Here is a 21,640-nt window from a genome sequence, read left to right as displayed (position 1 = left end):
TTCGGAACACCCGGCATGTCCTTTGGGGACCATGCAAAGATGTCTCGATTCTCATGGAGGAAGTCGACGAGCTCGCCTTCCTATGTACTGTCCAGGTTCGCACCAATGACTGTGAACCTCTCCGGGTTCTCCGGGTCCAGAGGTATCTTCTTCGTCTCCTTGGCCGGCTGGAAGGAGCCCTGCGCATCATATTCCTTGGGGTTGGGGGACAAGGCCGGCTGGTTGCCGGCCATGGCCACGACTCGCTCCAGCATCTTCTTCTCTTCCGCCACTACGAGGGACTCGGCCAGCCGGCTGCTGGCTGCAGCGCACTCGATGGACTTCTTGTAGTCACCGGCCACAGTGATAATCCCCTTTGAGCTCGGCATCTTCATCTTCAGGTAGGCGTAGTGCGGTACGGCCATGAACTTGGGCAAAGCGGGTCAGCCAAGCAAGGCGTGGTAAGGGCTTTCCAGATCCACTACCTCGAACCAGATCGCCTCTCGACGAAAGTGATCCTTGTCTCCGAAGAGAACATCCATCTTGATCTTGCCGATCGAGGAACAGGACAGGCCAGGTACGATGCCATGGAACACGGTCCGACTTGGCATGAGCTGCTTCGGCTTGAGGTTCAACTTCTCCATGGTGTCGCGGTACAGTATGTTGATACTGCTTCCGCCATCAATCAGGACGCGGGAGAATCGTGCAGCCTGCCTCTCCGTCGCGAGGGTGACATCCAACACCAATGCGTAGGAGCCAGGAGACGGCATCGCGCCTGTTGCCGTTCGCGATACTGACAGCGGTGGAGTAGTCGATGAGCCAATCTTCCGGCTTCACAGAGCCGTTGTACTTGGGCGTGTCTTTGGGGAGCGAGAACCCTTTGGGGAAGGGCTCGTCGCGGATGCGGGGGCCAAAGCATGGCGGGCCGACATCGTCTTCTTCTTCTAGCGGCAGGGATCGGGCTAGGCGCTCGATCCGGTGGCGAGCGTCATTCTTGCCGACTCCTTCGCGATGGCCTAGCCGGCCACCAAGAGTCGGGTGCGTGACAGGCGGGGGGGGGGGGGATATTTCTCCCCTCGAGGCGGGGGAGGAGGCGGATTGCCTTGGCGCTCCACCGCTCGAGGGCGGCCTTCCGCATCACGCTCGATGGTGATCCGAGTCCGGCTGCGGCTAGCAGCCGGCTCCTTGTCTCTTCTTGCGCGAGCGCCGCTCGCAGTCGGCGACCGGGATGTCGCGGCGTGCTCTCGGCGTGGGGGAGGACTCTCAGTGCGGGCGCCGGCTTCATGCCGTTCCGCGGCCGCGTCGATCAGCTGCTGGATGCGCCTTGTCATGTAGGGGAGCTCATCTGCCCCCAGCCCATTTAGCTCTTCAGCGGCCGCCTGAGCAGCTCGCAGATTCTCGAGCGGGGTGGCATAGATGGGGCGGTCCGCCCCCAGCATGCTGGCGATGGCCGCACCGTGCTTTTTGACGAAGCCGGCTTGGCTCGGCCCGCCATGAGGCGGCGTTCCGAAGGCGGCGCGGTCGACTTCGCGCTGGTGGGCCTCGGTGAGGCGTCTCATGCAGGCTATCTTCTGGCCCTCCGCGATGAGGGCCAAGCGGCGTGCCTCCAGGGTCTCGGCGTCAGCATCGGCCGGGATGGGGACGGACAAGTCATGCATCACCGTCTGCAGGGCGTCGTGGGCGTTCTCGCCTGAGTCGGCGACGTGGCTGATGACCAGCACCTCAGTGACAGCGCTGCTGCCGCTGTCAGCTCGAGGGAGAGGGTCGTTGAAGACTACCACGTCGGAGGGGTAGGCGTCAAGCGATGCCGTGTCGGAGTCGACGAGCATCGGGTCGGTGGAGCCGACCGACTCCAAGTCTACAGCAAGCTCGCTGGAGACGTGGAGTTTGTCGAGGAGGCTGACGAGGCGACTCTCGGGGTAGTCCGTGCCCGCGTCGGACGCGGGCTCGTCGGAGATGCGAGTCTCGCCAAGAAGATCGGCGAGGCAGCTCGCTGCGCAGGCATCATCAACGCCTTGCAGCGCTTCGGGGCAAGCGCCATCGGGCGCAGCAGGCTGGCTGCGCTCACGGGGGAGAAAGAGAGTTCCCGTCCAGAACAGGAATCTGGACGACGGTGCACCTGGCCCCACGGTGGGTGCCAAATGTCGGGTGGTAGGTGCGACATATGCCAACGGGTGGCTTATCATTGCGGGAGCCAGTAAGACGTCGCCGGTGCCTGGAAACGGGATGAGGCGAAGACATGCACGCCGGCGAATCTTACCCAGGTTCGGGGCTCTCCATGGAGATAACACCCCTAGTCCTGCTCTGCGGGGTCTCCGCATGATCACTAGATCAGTATAAGTAGCTACAAATGCTCCTTGAGCTGTCGGGCTAGAGGAAGAAGAAGGGCAAGGCTAGCTCTCCTCCTCTCTCTATGTGGTGTGTGAAACTCTATGAGACCAACCCTTTGCATGGGCGTTCCAGGGGGTTTATATAGGCCTACCCCCAGGGGTACAATGGTAATCCGGCTGGGCGCCGGTCCCAGCCGTCAGTGTCTATGCTCGCCGGCTTCTCCGCCGATCGATGGGGCCCGCCGACTGGTGGGTCCCGCCGGCTGCCGGCTTCTTGGCCGACATGCCGGCCCCACCGCTAGGGGGCTTTGTCGGCGGCTGGTTACTGTTGCCTCGCCTCTGATGACGAGGGTTTTGTCGAGGTAAGCGTGGCTACAGTGTCGCCGCCTTGCGGGCTATCACTGTGGCCTTACCTCGTCTTGTCTCCTTAATGGGGCGCATACTTCAAGGGAGGGAGGTAGCCGGCTATTGGGAGCCGGCCACATCCCCGGCCGACTAGAGGATGCCGGGCCGCCTCCAGATGTCTCTCTGGCAGAGGGGCCCGCCGCCTACGGGTCATACTGACACCTGTCGTGGGTGACATCGCGGCCAACATGGCTACAGTGCCGCGCCGGACGGGAGATGGCTGACCCGTACGGCGCCCTGTGGCCATGCCTGTTCCGGGATTCGGGGGTAGTGGGTTGTACTGCGGCCACGCCCCGTCTCAGCACCGCTATGTGGATGCAGTCTTGGTGGGCGCAGTCTTGGCCGGCTTCCGGGAGCCGTCCTTCTTCATGGCCGGCTCCTGGGAGTCGGTCCTCTTGGGGCCGGCTCCCTGGAGTCGGCTATCTCGTATCTTCCTTGGGGGAGGTTTCTGAGACTGGGTCGCCTTCCGGGAGTCGGCCCAGGCTATGGCCGGCCAGGGGAAGGCGGCCCCATGCTTCGTAGGCTTGAAGGCTTGAATGGTCTGGTAATTTTTCAAAGAGCCAGGGGCAGTCGGTTAGGCTACCCGTGGCCATTTACTCCGACATCTTGCTTAAAGCGTTACTCCGTTCTTATGAACTTAATACTCTAGATGCATGTTGGATAGCGGTAGATGTGTGGAGTAATAGTAGTAGATGCAGGCAGGAGTCGGTCTACTTGTCACGGACGTGATGCCTATATACATGATCATACCTAGATATTCTCATAATTATGCACTTTTCTATCAATTGCTCGACAGTAATTTGTTCACCCACCGTAATACTGATGCTATCTTGAGAGAAGCCACTAGTGAAACCTATGGCCCCCGGGTCTATTCTCCATTCTATTAATCTCTCGTCAACGAGCTATTTCTATCGTTGTTTATTTTGCTTTCTTTACTTTCAGTCTTTATCATAAAAATACCAAAAATATTATCTTATCATCTCTACCAGATCTTACTTTTGCAAGTGGCCGTGAAGGGATTGACAACCCCTTTATCGCGTTGGTTGCAAGGTTCTTATTTGTTTGTGTAGGTACGAGGGACTTGCGTGTGGCCTCCTACTGGATTGATACCTTGGTTCTCAAAAACTGAGGGAAATACTTACGCTACTTTGCTGCATCACCCTTTCCTCTTCAAGGGAAAACCAACACAGTGCTCAAGAGGTAGCAAGAAGGATTTCTGGCACCGTTGCCGGGGTGTCTCACAAGTCAACATACCAAGTACCCATCACAAACTCTTATCCCTCGCATTACATTATTTGCCATTTGCCTCTCGTTTTCCTCTCCCCCACTTCACCCTTGCCGTTTTATTTGCCCCTCTTCCGTTCGTCCTTCTGTTTGCTCGTGTTACCACGTGCCTTCTTTTTGCTTGCATCTTCGCTTGCTAAAAGTTTATGGATCCTCATCCACTTGCTAATCTCTTTAAGAGATCCAATTATGATGAAACTATTGCTAGTGAGTTTTGTGCACTAGATTATCTTTATGAGGTTTTGCTTGAAATTCGTGAATCTGAAAATTGTGATGAAGTGTTGAAAGAATAAACTTATGAAGTGATTCACGATAGATATTTGAATAAAAAGCATGATTGCAATGATGTTATTATAAATTCTATTAATGTTAATTGTGCTAATAATATGCAAAACCCTAAGCTTGGGGATGCTAGTTTTGCTATGTCCATGATTGTTGCAATGATCATGATTGGGGTGATTCTTCTTATGATCTTGAAAATTTATTTAAGCCCCGTGATGAATATGAGATTGATAATAATGTTTGCAATAATATTGAAAGTGGGTTTGGAAGAGTGTCAACTTTAGATCCCACATATTTGGAGAATGTTCAATCTTATGAAATTTTTGATCAAAGTGGGTTTGGAGAGGTCATGACTTTAGTTAATGTTAATCCCACTATTTTGGAAGAGTGTCAACTTTGCATACATGTGGATCGTGTTAAGAATATATTTTGTGATAGCTATATTGTTTAATTTTCTTATGATCCTACATGTAATTATTATGAGAGAGGAAAATATGGTTGGAGAAATTTTCATGTTACTAAATCACCTCTTGTTATGTTGAGATTGCTATTGTTTCTCACTTCTTCCTTGCATATGCTAGTATTTGCTTGTCTTGATAATTTGTTTGCCTGTAAGATGCCTATGCATAGGAAGTATGTTAGACTTAGATGTGTTTTTCACATGCTATATGATGCTCTCTTTCTGCTTGTCTTTCATGTGAGCTTCATCAAAACTATCAATGCCTAGCTAGGGGCGTTAAACGGTAGCGCTTGTTGGGAGGCAACCCAATTTTATTTTAGTTTCTTGCTTTTTGGTTCTGTTTAGGAATAAATAATCCATCTAGCTTCTGTTAAGATGTGGTTTTGTGTTTTAATTAGTGTTTGTGCCAAGTTAAACCTATAGGATCTTCTTGGATGATAGTTATTTGATCTTGCTGAAAATTCCAGAAACTTTCTGTTCACGAAAACAATTGTTAAAAAATACCAGAACGTGATATAATACTGATTCCAATTGCAGAAGATCAATAAACAAATTATCTAGGTAGTCCTATTTTGGTAGAATTTTTAGAGTTCCAGAAGTTTGCGTTAGTTACAGATTACTACAGACTGTTCTGTTTTTGACAGATTCTGTTTTTCGCGTGTTGTTTGCTTATTTTAATGAATCTATGGCTAGTAACGGAGTTTATGAACCATAGAAAAGTTGGAATACAGTAATTTTAACACCAATATAAATAAAGAATGAGTTCATTACAGTACCTTGAAGTGGTGTTTTGTTTTCTTTCGCTAACGGAGCTCACGAGATTTTTTGTTAAGTTTTGTGTTGTGAAGTTTTCAAGTTTTGGGTAAAGATTTGATGGATTATGGAACAAGGATTGGCAAGAGCCTAAGCTTGGGGATGCCCATGGCACCCCAAGGTAAAATTCAAGGATAACCAAAAGCTTAAGCTTGGGGATGCCCCGGAAGGCATCCCCTCTTTCGTCTTCGTCTATCGGTAACTTTACTTGGAGCTATATTTTTATTCACCACATGATATGTGTTTTGCTTGGAGCGTCTTGTATGATTTGAGTCTTTGCTTTTTAGTTTGTCACAATCATCCTTGCTGTACACACCTTTTGAGAGAGACACACATGATTCGGAATTTGTTAGAATACTCTATGTGCTTCACTTATATCTTTTGAGCTATATAGTTTTTGCTCTAGTGCTTCACTTATATCTTTTAGAGCACGGTGGTGGTTATATTTTATAGAAATTATTGATCTCTCATGCCTCACTTATATTATTTTGAGAGTCCTTTAGAACAGCATGGTAACTTTCTTTGGTTATAAAATTAGTCCTAATATGATAGGCATCCAAGATAAAAACTATAAAGTGCATGGAATGCTAAGAGAAGTTTGATACTTGATAATTGTTTTGAAATATGAAGATGGTGATATTCGAGTCATGCTAGTTGAGTAGTTGTGAATTTGAGAAATACTTGTTCTAAAGTTTGTGATTCCCGTAGCATGCACGTATGGTGAACCGTTATGTGATGAAGTCGGAGCATGATTTATTTATTGATTGTCTTCCTTATGAGTGGCGGTCAGGGACGAGCGATGGTCTTTTCCTACCAATCTATCCCCCTAGGAGCATGCGCGTAGTACTTCGTTTCGATAACTAATAGATTTTTGCAATAAGTATGTGAGTTCTTTATGACTAATGTTGAGTCCATGGATTATACGCACTCTCATCCTTCCACCATTGCTAGCCTCTCTAATACCGCGCACCTCTTCGCCGGTATCATATACCCACCATATACCTTCCTCAAAACAGCCACCATACCTACCTATTATGGCATTTTCATAGCCATTCCGAGATATATTGCCATGCAACTTACCACCATTCCATTTATTACGACACACTTCATCATCGTCATATTGCTTTGCATGATCATGTAGTTGACATTGTATTTGTGGCAAAGCCACCTTCATAATTCTTTCATACATGTCACTCTTGATTCATTGCATATCCCGGTACACCGCCGGAGGCATTCACATAGAGTCATAATTTGTTCTAAGTATTGAGTTGTAAGTAATAAAAGTGTGATGATCATCATTATTAGAGCATTGTCCCATGTGAGGAAAGGATGATGGAGACTATGATTCCCCCACATGTCGGGATGAGATTCTGGACTAAATAAAAAAAGAGGCCATAAAAAAAGAGAGAAGGCCCAACAAAAAAAGAGAGAAAAAGAGAGAAGGGACAATGCTACTATCCTTTTTCCACACTTGTGCTTCAAAGTAGCACCATGATCTTCACGATAGAGAGTCTCCTATGTTATCATCTTCATATACTAGTGGGAATTTTACATTATAGAACTTGGCTTGTATATTCCAATGATGGGCTTCCTCAAAATGCCTAGGTCTTCGTGAGCAAGCGAGTTGGATGCACACCCACTTAGTTTCTTTTGTTGAGCTTTCATACACTTATAGCTCTAGTGCATCCGTTGCATGGCAATCCCTACTCACTCACATTGAGATCTTTTGATGGGCATCTCCATATCCCATTGATACGCCTAGTTGATGTGAGACTATCTTCTCCACAACCACCATTCTATTCCACCTATAGTGCTATGTCCATGGCTCACGCTCATATATTGCGTGAAGATCGAAAAAGTTTGAGAAAATCAAAAGTATGAAACAATTGCTTGGGTTGTCATCGGGGTTGTGCATGATTTAAATACTTTGTGTGGTGAAGATAGAGCATAGCCAGACTATATGATTTTGTAGGGATAACTTTCTTTGGCCATGTTATTTTGAGAAGACATGATTGCTTTGTTAGTATGCTTGAAGTATTATTATTTTCATGTTAATATTAAACTTTTATCTTGAATCTTTCGGATCTAAACATTCATGCCACAATAGAGAGAAATACATTGAAGAATATGCCAAGTAGCATTCCACATCAAAAATTCTGTTTTTATCATTTACCTACTCCAGGACGAGCAGGAATTAAGCTTGGGGATGCTTGATACGTCTCCAACGTATCTATAATTTTTTATTGCTCCATGCTATTATATATTTTGTTTTGGATGTTTAATGGGCTTATTTATACACTTTTATATTATTTTTGGGACTAACCTATTAACCGGAGGCCCGGCCCAAATTGCTGCTTTTTTGCCTATTTCAGTGTTTCGCAGAAAAGGAATATCAAACGGAGTCCAAACGGAATGAAACCTTCGGGAGAGTTATTTTTGGAACAAACATGATCCAGAGGACTTGGAGTGGACGTCAAGAAATCACCGAGGAGGCCACGAGGCAGGGGGCGCCCCTCCACCCTCGTGGGCCCCTCGTGGCTCCACCGACCTACTTCTTCCTCCTATATATACGTACGTACCCCCAAACCATCGAGGAGCACCACGAAAACCTAATTCCACCACTGCAACCTTCTGTACCCGTGAGATCCCATCTTGGGGCCTTTTCCGGCATCCTGTCGGAGGGGGCATTGATCATGGAGGGCTTCTACATCAACACCATAGCCTCTCCGCTGATGTGTGAGTAGTTTACCTCAGACCTTCGGGTCCATAGTTATTAGCTAGATGGCTTCTTCTCTCTCTTTGTATCTCAATACAAAGTTCTCCTCGATTCTCTTGGAGATCTATTCGATGTAATCTTCTTTTGCGGTGTGTTTGTCGAGATCCGATGAATTGTGGGTTTATGATCAAGATTATCTATGAACAATATTTGAATCTTCTCTGAATTCTTTTATGTATGATTGGTTATCTTTGCAAGTCTCTTCGAATTATCAGTTTGGTTTGGCCTACTAGATTGATCTTTCTTGCAATGGGAGAAGTGCTTAGCTTTGGGTTCAATCTTGCGGTGCTCGATCCCAATGACAGTAGGGGAAACGACACGTATTGTATTGTTGCCATCGAGGATAAAAAGATGGGGTTTATACCATATTGCATGAGTTTATCCCTCTACATCATGTCATCTTGCTTAAAGCGTTACTCCGTTCTTATGAACTTAATACTCTAGATGCATGCTGGATAGCGGTCGATGTGTGGAGTAATAGTAGTAGATGCAGGCAGGAGTCGGTCTACTTGTCATGGACGTGATGCCTATATACATGATCATACCTAGATATTCTCATAATTATGCACTTTTCTATCAATTGCTCGACAGTAATTTGTTCACCCACCGTAATACTTATGCTATCTTGAGAGAAGCCACTAGTGAAACCTATGGCCCCCGGGTCTACTCTCCATTATATTAATCTCCCGTCAACGAGCTATTTCTATCGCTGTTTATTTTGCTTTCTTTACTTTCAGTCTTTATCATAAAAATACCAAAAATATGATCTTATCATCTCTATCAGATCTCACTTTTGCAAGTGGCCGTGACGGGATTGACAACCCCTTTATCGTGTTGGTTGCAAGGTTCTTATTTGTTTGTGTAGGTACGAGGGACTTGCTTGTGGCCTCCTACTGGATTGATACCTTGGTTCTCAAAAACTGAGGGAAATACTTACGCTACTTTGCTACATCACCCTTTCCTCTTCAAGGGAAAACCAACGCAGTGCTCAAGAGGTAGCATCAACCTGAAGACAATTCTCAAAATGAAGACAATGATCAGCAAGAGCAAAATCTTCGTCCAGTTCACCTTCGTGTTGCAAATGAAGTACAGATTGAGAAGATAATTGATAGCATCAATGCACTAGGTCCACTCACTTGTTCAAGAGCAACACGGCTAGCAAATTTCTATGGACACTTTGCATTCGTCTCAATATCTGAACCCAAGAAAGTTGCTGAAGCCTTCATGGAACCTGAATGGATTCAAGCTATGCAAGAAGAGCTTCAATAGTTCGAGCCGAACAATGTGTGGGAATTGGTCAAGCCTACTGATCCCCGCAAGCACAACATCATTGGCACCAAATGGATATATCGCAACAAGCAAGATGAGCATGGTCAAGTTGTCCGAAACAAGGCTCGTCTCGTTGCTCAAGGATACACACAAGTTGAAGGAATTGACTTCGATGAAACATTTGCTCTGGTGGCTAGGCTTGAAGCTATTCGCATACTTCTAGCCTATGCCAACCATCACAACATCCTTCTGTATCAAATGGATGTGAAGAGTGCCTTTCTCAACGGCAAGATTGAAGAAGAAGTGTATGTTGCACAACCTCCTGGTTTTGAAGATCCAAAACATCCTGATATGGTATACAAGCTCAACAAGGCACTGTATGGACTCAAACAAGCCCCTCGTGCTTGGTATGACACACTCAAAGACTTCCCGAAGAGCAAAGGCTTCAAACCTGGTTCTCTAGATCCTACACTCTTCACGAAGACATATGATGGAGAACTATTTGTGTGCCAAATCTATGTGGATGACATTATCTTCGGCTGCACTGACAAGAAATACAGTGATGAGTTTGGACACATGATGCAAGAGCAATATCACATGTCCATGATGGGTGAGCTGAAGTTCTTCCTTGGTCTTCAAATCCGTCAGTAGAGCAACGACATCTTCATATCTCAAGAGAAATACCTCAAAGACTGCCTGGAGAAGTTTGGAATGCAAGACTGCAAAGGTTACACGACGCCTATGCCAACCAAAAGTCATCTGAGTCCCGACGCCAATGGTAAAGAGTTCGATCAAAAGGTATACCGCTCCATGATTGATTCTTTACTTTATTTATGTGCATCTAGGCCAGATATAATGCTTAGTGTTTGCATGTGTGCCCGATTCCAAGCGGCACCAAAGGAATCGCATCACTTAGCTGTGAAGCGAATTCTTCGATATTTGGCTTACACCCCAACACTAGGATTATGGTATCCAAAGGGCTCAGAGTTTGATCTAGTTGGATTCTCAGATGCTGATTATGCTGGTGACAAGGTGGATCACAAGTCTACATCAGGCACATGTCACTTTCTGGGACGATCACTTGTATGTTGGTCTTCAAAGAAGCAGAACTGTGTGTCTCTCTCTAAGGGAGTCCTAGATTAGGGGGTCCTCGGACAGCCGGACTATATCCTTCGGCCGGACTGTTGGACTATGAAGATACAAGATTGAAGACTTCGTCCCGTGTCCGGATGGGACTCCCCTTGGCGTGGAAGGCAAGCTTGGCAATACGGTATGTAGATCTCCTCCCTTGTAACCGACTCTATGTAACCCTAGCCCCCTCCGGTGCCTATATAAACCGGAGGGGTTAGTCCGTAGGAGGACGACAATCATACCATAGGCTAGCTTCTAGGGTTTAGCCTCTACGATCTCGTGGTAGATCAACTCTTGTAATACTCATATCATCAAGATCAATCAAGCAGGAAGTAGGGTATTACCTCCATCGAGAGGGCCCGAACCTGGGTAAACATCGTGTCCCCCACCTCCTGTTACCATCCGCCTTAGACGCACATTTCGGGACCCCCTACCCGAGATCCGCCAGTTTTGACACCGACATTGGTGCTTTCATTGAGAGTTCCACTGTGTCTTCATGATAAAGGCTTGATGGCTCCTCCGATCATCGCCAACGATGCGATCCAGGGTGAGGTTTTCCTCCCCGGACAGATCTTCATATTCGGCGGCTTCGCACTGTGGGCCAACTCGCTTGGCTATCTGGAGCAGATCGAAAGCTACGCCCCTGGCCATCAGGTCAGGTTTGGAAGCTTGAACTATATTGCCGACATCCGCGGAGACTTGATCTTCGACGGATTCGAGCCCATGTCAGGTGCGCCACACAGTCACGACAGGCATGACTTAGCTCTGCCGACGGACAGTGTTCGGGAGATCCCACCTGCAGCTACTCCGGCCCTTGATCCGGAGCAGATTACGCCGTCCGAGGACGGGCGGATGGACCCCGCCATGGAGGCCGCACACTCAGCGGCGATAGAGCCGAATGCTGATTTCACCTCTTATGAGACCCGTGTTGCCGGACACTTGGATTTGTCCCCGGCCACGGACTCCGAACCGCTTGCGTTCGTGCCTATCGTATCTGATTGGGCACCGATCATGGAGTTTTCCTCCACGGATATCTTTCAGCACTCACCCATGGGCGACGTGCTAAACTCATTGAGGTCTCTCTCCCTGTCAGGAGACCCTTGGCCGAACTATGTCCGGCTAGTATGGGATGCGGACGACGAAGAAATTCGCTCCCCACCCACCACCCACTTAGTAGCCACTGTCGACGATTTAACCAACATGCTCGACTTCGGCTCCGAAGACATCGGCGGTATGGACGACGATGCAGGAGACGAACAAGAACCACCGCCCACAGGGCGCTGGACTGCCACCTCATCGTATGACATATACATGGTGGACACCCCCAAAGAAGGGGATGGCGATAAGACAACGGAGGATAATCCCTCCAAGAAGCAATCCAAGCACCGACGTCAGCAGCGCCGCTCTAAGTCCCGCCATAGCAAAAGTAGCGATACAGGCACAAGAGACAATAATGCTCCGGATAGTGCCGAAGAAGACGATAATCCCCTCCAGCCAGAGCTCGAGCGGGAGGATGAACAAGCTAGCCCTCCGGAACAGGCAGCAGACGGAGAATCAGAGGATGACAATTATATGCCTCTCTCTAAAGACGAGGTGAGCCTCGGCGACGAAGAATTTATCGTGCTCGAGGATCCCGTCGAGCAGGAGCGCTTCAAGCACCGGCTTATAGCCACAACAAATAGCCTGAAGAAAAAGCAACAACAGCTTCGAGCTGATCAAGATCTGCTAGCGGATAGATGGACTAAAGTCCTGGCGGCCGAGGAATACGAACTCGAGCGCCCAACCTAGAGTTACCCAAAGCGCAGGTTGCTACCCCAACTCGAGGAGGAAGCATTGAAACCTACATCACCAGCGTATGATGCGGCTGATCGGCCACCTCGTGGCCGAGACAGAGAGGCATATCAGCCCGAAGTCCAGCCCGCACCCCGCCGCCACTCAAACAAAAATACCAAGGCTCGGGGCAACACGCAGGACCTACGAGACGTATTGGAAAACAAAGAAAAACATGCAAGATCGATCTACGGATCATGGGGGCGCGCCCCAACGCGGGACGATGACCGTCATGCCGGATATACTAAAAGCAAATTTGGCCGGGCCGAATACAGCAGACAAGACTCGTATGAACTGCGTAGTGATACAACCCGGCAAAGAGGCCCCGCACACCCCCTATGCTTCACTGATGAAGTAATGGATCACGAATTCCCAGAGGGTTTTAAACCCGTAAACATTGAATCATATGATGGTACAACAGATCCCGCGGTATGGATCGAGGATTTCCTCCTCCACATCCACATGGCTCGCAGTGATGATCTACATGCCATCAAGTACCTCCCACTAAAACTCAAAGGACCAGCTCGGCATTGGCTGAATAGCTTGCCAGTAGACTCCATTGGCAGTTGGGAGGATTTGGAAGATGCATTCCTTGACAACTTCCAGGGCACTTATGTGCGACCACCGGATGCTGACGACTTGAGCCATATAACTCAGCAGCCAGAGGAATCGGCCAGGAAATTCTGGACCAGGTTCCTAACTAAGAAAAACAAATTGTCGACTGTCCGGATGCAGAGGCCTTAGCGGCATTTAAGCATAACATCCGCGACGAATGGCTCGCCCGGCACCTCGGCCAAGAGAAGCCAAAATCCATGGCAGCCCTCACGACAGTTATGACCCGCTTTTGCGCGGGCGAGGACAGCTGGCTGGCTCGCAGCAACAACACATCAAGAAGTCATGGAAATTCAGATGCCAAAGATAGTAACGGCAGACCACGTCGCAACAGACACAAGCGCCGCAACAACGGTGACAACGCCGAAGACACGACAGTCAATGCCGGATTCAGTGGCTCTAAATCCGGTCAGCGGAAGAAGCCGTTCAAAAGAAGCAACCTGGGCCCGTCCAGTTTGGACCGCATACTCGATCGCTCGTGTCAAATTCACGGCACCCCCGATAAGCCAGCCAATCACACCAACAGAGAATGCTGGGTGTTCAAGCAGGCCGGCAAGTTGAATACCGAAAACAAGGAAAAGGGGCTGCATAGCGACGATGAGGAGGAGTCCCGGCCGCCGAACACAGGAGGACAGAAGAAATTTCCTCCCCAAGTGAAAATGGTGAACATGATATACGCAACCCATATTCCCAAGAGGGAACGGAAGCATGCACTAAGGGACGTCTATGCGATGGAGCCAGTCGCCCCAAAGTTCAACCCATGGTCTTCTTGCCCGATCACTTTCGATCGTAGGGACCACCCCACTAGTATCCGTCATGGTGGTTCTGCCGCATTGGTCCTTGATCCCATCATTGAAGGATTTCACCTCACCCGAGTCCTTATGGACGGTGGCAGCAGCCTGAACCTACTTTATCAGGATACAGTGCGCAAAATGGGTATAGACCCCTCGAGGATCAAACCCACTAAAACCACCTTTAAAGGTGTCATCCCAGGTGTAGAGGCCCGCTGCACGGGCTCAATCACACTGGAAGTGGTCTTCGGATCTCCGGACAACTTCCGAAGCGAGGAGTTAGTCTTCGATATCGTCCCGTTCCGCAGTGGCTATCACGCACTGCTCGGACGAACCGCATTTTCCAGATTCAATGCGGTACCGCATTATACATACCTCAAGCTCAAAATTCCAGGACCTCGTGGGGTTATAACAGTCAATGGAAACACAAAACGCTCGCTCCACACGGAGGAGCACACTGCGGCCCTCACAGCAGAAGCACAAAGCAGCCTTTTAAGGCAAACCGCCAATTCAGCGATAAAGACCCCGGACACCTTCAAGCGAGTCCGTAGTAACCTGCAACAGGATCGCCTCGCACGTTCAGAGCTCGCCTAGCAATTCGGCCTCCGTCCTAGTCACGGTCAAGCGACGAAATCTGTGCCGCGCGTACATAATTACGCACTAAAAATACCATGGGCATAGGCGGGGGCACGGCCAGGACACGCCCCACAATGCGGCTCAACCGCCCCAGGGGCTGTATACCTTTATCATTTTCTCTCTTTCAGGACCTTACTCTCTGGAAGCCCTTTTCGGCAGTCTGATTGCTGGACGCATTACGGGAAGGAAATACCAAGGAGGCAAGAAGCTAAGACGTACAAGGGAATCCCCAGGTGGTCTTTGACAATGATCGAAATACCCGTTTTAAATACCCATACGCAGCTTGCCCTTGGGTAGGACATGTCAAATAGTCCTGCTTTTTGCTTATTGCACTACTTGTATCAGTACGCTTCGACGTATTATTTAACAATGCATAGCATTAGTCTATCATTGCATTACCCTTTCTTTTTTTTCTCTTGTCTGTTTATTTACGAAAAATTGCACCCGTATATTCTGGTACGACCAGTACGCCAGGTGCTTCAGTATACCCCATAAATACGGCCTGAGAAGTCCGAACACTTTCGACACTGCGGCACCCCGAACTTATAGCATTATATGCATCAGCTCCGAATCATGTCTTGGGTCAATAGATGGGTTTGCTCGGCTCCCATGTTTTGGTACCTTACGTTCCGCAATATCGGCTAAGGTAGCACTGGGAGAACTACTGCGATTGTGTCTCGGTTCTTCCGGACGAGCACCTCAGTAGAGAAAGCCGAAAACTGACTGTCATGATAAGGCGAGAGCTGGTCGCTGTTCGAGAGGTCTCAAGTCCTTTTTCCGCTTCGGGCGAGGAGTCGGCCTTGCCCGACTTAGGCATATATAGCGCCCCAAATTCGGCCTTCCGAATACTAGGGGCTTCGCCAAAATTTAAAATTGTAGACTTCTATGGCTAAGTGAGAGTGATAAAGCCTTATAGTCCGATTGCCTGGTTCGTTGCGCTGAACACCTCCCTCGAAGGACCCAAAATTGGGATAAAGAGTGCTCAGATTTACCCCGAACACCTCAGTACTAGTTACATGGGGGCAGAAGCCGACGACTGGCCAACTCTCAGATTTTATAAACGACCGCACAAAAGGTAATATTTTAAATTCACAAGCGTTGCATAGCGCAAATGAACTCGTTTCATATTACAGGATCGCATGAGTACATTTATTCAAATATTACATCCTTAGCACATTCCTCCGCCACAAGGCGAGCACCCTTTAGGACACTTTCATAATACTTTTCGGGGTGGCGATGCTCCTTGCCCTCCGGCGGCCCCTCCTTCACCAGATTTTCGGCGTCCAGCTTCGCCCAGTGCACCTTCGCCCGGGCAAAAGCCCTGCGCGCACCCTCGATGCAGACGGGCCGCTTTATGACTTCAAACCGTGGGCAGGAATTCACAAGCCGCCTCGCCAGACGAAGTAGCTATCAAGCAGGGGCTCGCCAGGCCACATCTGGACTATAAGACCCTTCATGGCCTGTTCGGCCGCGTTGTGAAGCTCGACCAGTTGCTTCAGCTGGTCGCTCAAGGGTAATGGGTGTTCGGTCCTAGTATACTGAGACCAGAACAACTTCTCCGTCGAGCTCCCCTCCTCAGCCCGGTAGAACTCCGTGGCATCCGACACACTGCGGGGCAGATCTGCGAACGCTCCTGGAGAGCTCCGAACTCGGGTAAGTAAAAAGAAAGTTTCCTTTACATGCTTGCTTTGCATAATGAATGCCTTACCCGCCGCTATCTTCTTATCTGCCTCAATTTCCTGGAGGGCCTTTTGGGCTTCGGCCTTGGCATGTTGTGCGCTTTCGAGGGCCTTCGCAAGCTCGGACCCTTGCGTCTTAGAGTCAAGCTCCAAGGACTCGTGCTTCTTGACGAGAGCCTGGAGCTCCTGCTGCACCTCGCCTACTCTGGCCTCTTGTTTCTCTCGCTCGATGCGCTCCTTGGCCGCTTTGTCTTCGGCCTCGGATAGCGCCTTCTGCAGGGCCGCCACTTCGGTCGTGGCCCCTAGCAAAATTCATGACGATCCTATTATTCCAAAACCAAAATTTTTTAATATACAGGCGGGGTATCACTTACCTTTGTTCTCTTCGAGCTGCCTCTTGGTAAGGCCGAGCTCTTCCTTGGACTGCTCAAGGTCCCGCTTCAGTGCGGCGACCTCCGCAGTATGTGCGGCAGTGGCCAGCAGTGAAGCCTGCATATGCACATAGACATATTCTGATTAGGCTCCTGCGATTATTATTTGATCCTCTTTTCGGCCTTCCTTCGCGAACGCCAAACAGAGCGTCAGGGGCTACTGTCTATGCCAGAATATTTTCTTATAATTTGATTACTTACCTCAAAGCCTGTTAGGAGGCTGGCACAGGCTTCAGTCAATCCGCTTTTGGCAGACTGAACCTTCTTGACCACCGCACTCATGATAGTGCGGTGCTCTTCATCAATGGAAGCGCTGCGAAGCGCTTCCAGGAAGTTGTCCGATGCCTCTGGATGGACAGAGACCATCGGCACAGACGGCTCGCCCCCCTTAGTGAGGGGTCGCCTGACAGAGTCCTGAACCACTGGAGGTTCTGGCGCCGTATTCGGCTGGGGGCTAAGCTTGCCGCCCCCGTCATGTGGGCCCATGGGAGTCTTGCTCCCCACGCGCCCAGTCTTCGGAATGTCGCCTTGGGGCGCTTCTGGGACTATCTCCCCTTGGTTCGGTGCCCTTTGAGACAACACCTCGACGTTGTCCGTAGGGCGGGGGGAGGAGGCGGTCGGGAGCGAATCGCTGTTCATCTCCGACTCGCCCAAAGACTCCTCCGAAGAGGATACGCTGATATGAGATTTGGAAGGGCTGTATGATCATGTTCGGCATGATAAGAAGCAACAAAACGAAACATACCAGAATTACTATGTTATCCGGATACTTACGACTTCGCCAGGGGCTTATCCCTGGGCAGCCACTCGCCGTCGCTGTAGGCGGTGGTTGTCGAGTTGTTCGGAAGGAGGGTCCTTCCCTTCTTGGACCCTTCGGCCCCAGCCGGGGCGGCCTTCCTTTTCTTGTCTCCCCCGGCTGGGGGGGGGGACTTTCCTCTTCTTCCTCCTTGTTTTCGTGGGAGGAGTGCGCGTCGGTGTTTTCGGACGATGAGTCCGATATAACCTTGCGCTGGAGACCCTTCCTGGTCCCCGTCGCCTTCTTCTTGGCCTTCTTCTTCGGCACCTCATAAGGCGTCGGAACCAGCATCTCCGTTAGGAGAGCATCTGCTGGATCTTCGGGCAGGGGAGCCGGACAATCGATTTGCTCCGCTGTCGCTACCCAGTCCTGTTAAATGGCGTGGAGGCTTAGATCCCGCGCGTGGTTATACTGGGGAAAAGAACATCTTATGAGATGTAAAAGACTTACCGGATTGGCAGGGCGCTTTGCGCTGAGTCCGCGGTCCTCGGTGAGGGGAGGAGGTACCTCGGCGCCCTTGAACAACACCTTCCAGACGTCCTTGTGCATCGTGTCGAAGAGCTCTCGCAGCGTCTGGTGCTCGGCCGGGTCGAACTCCCACAAATTGAATGCCCGTCTTTGACACGGGAGGATCCGACGGAAGAGCATGGCTTGGACCACGTTGACGAGCTTGATTTTCTTGCTCATCATGTTTTTGATGCATGTCTGGAGTCCGGTCAGCTTTACCGAGGAACCCTAGGACAGGCCCTTCTCTTTCCAGGAGGTGAGCCGCATGGGGATTCCGGATCAAAATTCGGGGGCCGCCACCCAGTTGGTGTCGCGCAGCTCGGTGATGTAGAACCAACCCGATTGCCACCCCTTTATGGTCTCCACATACGAGCCTTCGAGCCAGGTGACGTTGGGCATTTTGCCCACCATGGCGCCTCCGCACTCCGCTTGCTGGCCGACCACCACCTTCGGTTTAACATTGAAGGTCTTCAGCCACAGGCCGAAGCAGGGCTTGATGCGGAGGAAGGCCTCGCACACGACGATAAACGCCGAGATGTTGAGGATGAAACTGGGGGCCAGATCGTGAAAGTCCAGCCCGTAGTAGAACATGAGCCCGCGGACAAATGGGTGGAGGGGAAATCCCAGTCCGCGGACGAAGTGGGTAAGAAAAACCACCCTCTCATGGGGTTCTGGAGTAGGGATGATCTGCCCCGCATCTGGCAGCCGGTGTGCGATATCTGCGGCCAGATATTCGGCTCCCCGTAGCTTTGTGATGTCCTCCTCCGTAACGGAGGAGACCATCCACTTGCCTCCCGCTCCGGACATGCTTGGAGTGGTTTGAGGAGAAAAACGCGAACTTGGGTGCTGGAGCTCGAGTGCGCAAGAATGGATGAGCAAGGAGGAAGAAGGCGTGGGTGAAAAGGGGGAATCCTTGTCCCTTTATAAGGGCGGAAGAAGCTATGCGCCTCCCCACCTACCTGGTAAACTCGCTTATTCCCCAAGCGTCGTAATTGATGGCGCGGTTGGGTTACCCACACCCGTATTGATGAGAATCCCGTGATAAGGGGACACGATCTCTGCTTTGACAAGACGTGCCAAGAAAACCGCCTCGCGATATGTGCAGTGGCTGGTTATGAAAAACGGCTCGAATAATGACCGGGCCGTGGTGTGATGTCATGCTGCAGAATGTGTCAGCAGATTAGATTTGTGGAAATATTATTCTCTCTACGGTGGTATGTGGAATTTGTTTTGCAGAGCCGGACACTATCCTTGTGTTCAAAATCTTCTATGGAGTATTCGGAGGAAGAACCCGCCTTGCAATGCCGAAGACAATCTGCGCGCCGGACTCATCGTCATTGAAGCCTGGTTCAGGGGCTACTGAGGGAGTCCTGGATTAGGGGGTCCTCGGACAGCCGAACTATATCCTTCGGCCGGACTGTTGGACTATGAAGATACAAGATTGAAGACTTCATCCCGTGTCTGGATGGGACTCCCCTTGGCATGGAAGGCAAGCTCGGCAATACGGATATGTAGATCTCCTCCCTTGTAACCAACTTTGTGTAACCCTAGCCCCCTCCGGTACCTATATAAACCGGAGGGGTTAGTCCGTAGGAGGACGACAATCATACCATAGGCTAGCTTCTAGGGTTTAGCCTCTACGATCTCGTGGTAGATCAACTCTTGTAATACATCAAGATCAATCAAGAAGGAAGTAGGGTATTACCTCCATCGAGAGGGCCCGAACCTGGTAAACATCGTGTCCCCCGCCTCCTGTTACTATCCGTGTTAGACGCACAGTTCGGGACCCCCTACCCGAGACCCACCGGTTTTGACACCGACACTCTCCACTGCTGAATCTGAATACATTGCTGCTAGATCTGCGCTCATCTTCTATGTATAAAGCAAACCCTCAAGGACTATGGTGTCCACCTGAAGCATGTGCCACTCTACCGCGACAATGAAAGCGCCATCAAGATTGCCAACAACCCAGTTCAGCACTCGAAGACAAAGCACATTGAAATTCATCATCACTTTCCCAGAGATCATGTCATAAAGGAAGATATTGATATCATTCACGTCAACACTGAAGAGCAATTGGCAGATATCTTCACAAAGCCCTTCGCTGAGAAAAGGTTTTGCAAGTTGCGGTGTGAGCTAAATATCTTGGAATCCTGAATGTTCCTGTGATTGGACACACATCCTAACACTTATGCATATTGATGACTTAGATGTGCAACACACGAAGTAACGTATATCTTCAATCAATGAAGACATACACTCTAAGTGTGAATACATTAATGCGTAATTTGACTTCAGAGCGCCACGATAATTGTGCGCCGTGTCTGGGTCTAATACTTCCTATACGGTGGGTAACGCCACCACCAAACTTTTGTTTGAAGTGTTTCATTTGGCATTACATTTGCAAAGTCTTCGCATTTGATTTATCTTCAACATTAATTTGTCTTCATGTTTATCTTCACAATGTTGATTTGGTCTTATTCTGATATATACATATAATTGTGTTCTGTCCTCTACAGCATTCACTTATAGCTATGTCTTCTTGCTTGAATCTTTTGATCTAAGTGAATGTGATCGGACCCTAACCTCTTCTATGCTTCTACCTGAAATTCTATCTATCCAAATCATATGCATTCTATTGAAACTGTAAAATGTCTTCTCTGCGTCCTTGTGAGTAGAAGATACAGAGACAAAAATTGAATCTATTTTAAATGCTATTCCCTTATTGCCTGAAACCCGGAGAAGCCGGAACGACCACCTGACAGTCCAGGCGTGCGTGAGAGCATGGAACAACTTCCAATGTGTTGCATGTTTGCCACGTGTCCTTCAGATGTGAACCGCCAGGGCCACCTGCGTAATTGCGCTGTGCTGTCCCTTTCCTTATAAATACACATCACATCGCGGTCAAAATCCTTCTCCCACCTCTACTCCTCGCACAAACCCTAGCGCCACCGCTAGCTCTCGACGACGCCGGCGATGAAGCGCTTAGCCGTCGCGACCTCACCGACGCCGTCCTCACGCCGCCCGCGGACCTCGTCTCCTCCGCCACCGCCGTATGTGTCTTCCGTCGCCAAGTTAGGGCACGGGAGATTGAACTGCTCAGCCTCCCACTCCGCTCCGTCTAGCAGTTCTTCGTGTGGTAATTAAAACTTACTTTCTACTGCCCTTTTGACCCGATAGATTCATCCTTCTCCACGAAAAGTGGTTTCTAGCCTACGAAATTGAATCTATCATGTTCTGTATCTCATATTGTGCCTAGTATATTCACTTATGGTTCACAAAAAGTTAGATTCCTCACTTGTACCTATTCTTGGATTCATACAAATCTGGAACCAACTCTCAACAAATAAGTGAATGTCTTCGCGCTATGAGGTCAATGTCTTCAGACTGATTTATCTTCAAATCTTCTGAGAATGCATATGACCTCTTCCCCTTCCCTCGCATCTCTAATGCTATCATAGGTACATGTCCGTGGGAGAATCCCTTGGTTCTCATAGTCTGCATTCATTTGCAGAATTCTTACAGCGTCACATCAATTCTCCTGAAGCCAGTTCCTGTCTGACCAACAGACGGAAGCCTTTGCAAATTCTGAAGCCATTCAATTTGAACTACATGGCCACTGAAAAGTC

This window comes from Aegilops tauschii, chromosome 5 (assembly GCF_002575655.3).
Source record: "Aegilops tauschii subsp. strangulata cultivar AL8/78 chromosome 5, Aet v6.0, whole genome shotgun sequence".
NCBI classification, from domain to species: Eukaryota; Viridiplantae; Streptophyta; class Magnoliopsida; order Poales; family Poaceae; genus Aegilops; species Aegilops tauschii.
This window is presented reverse-complemented; position numbering follows the sequence as displayed.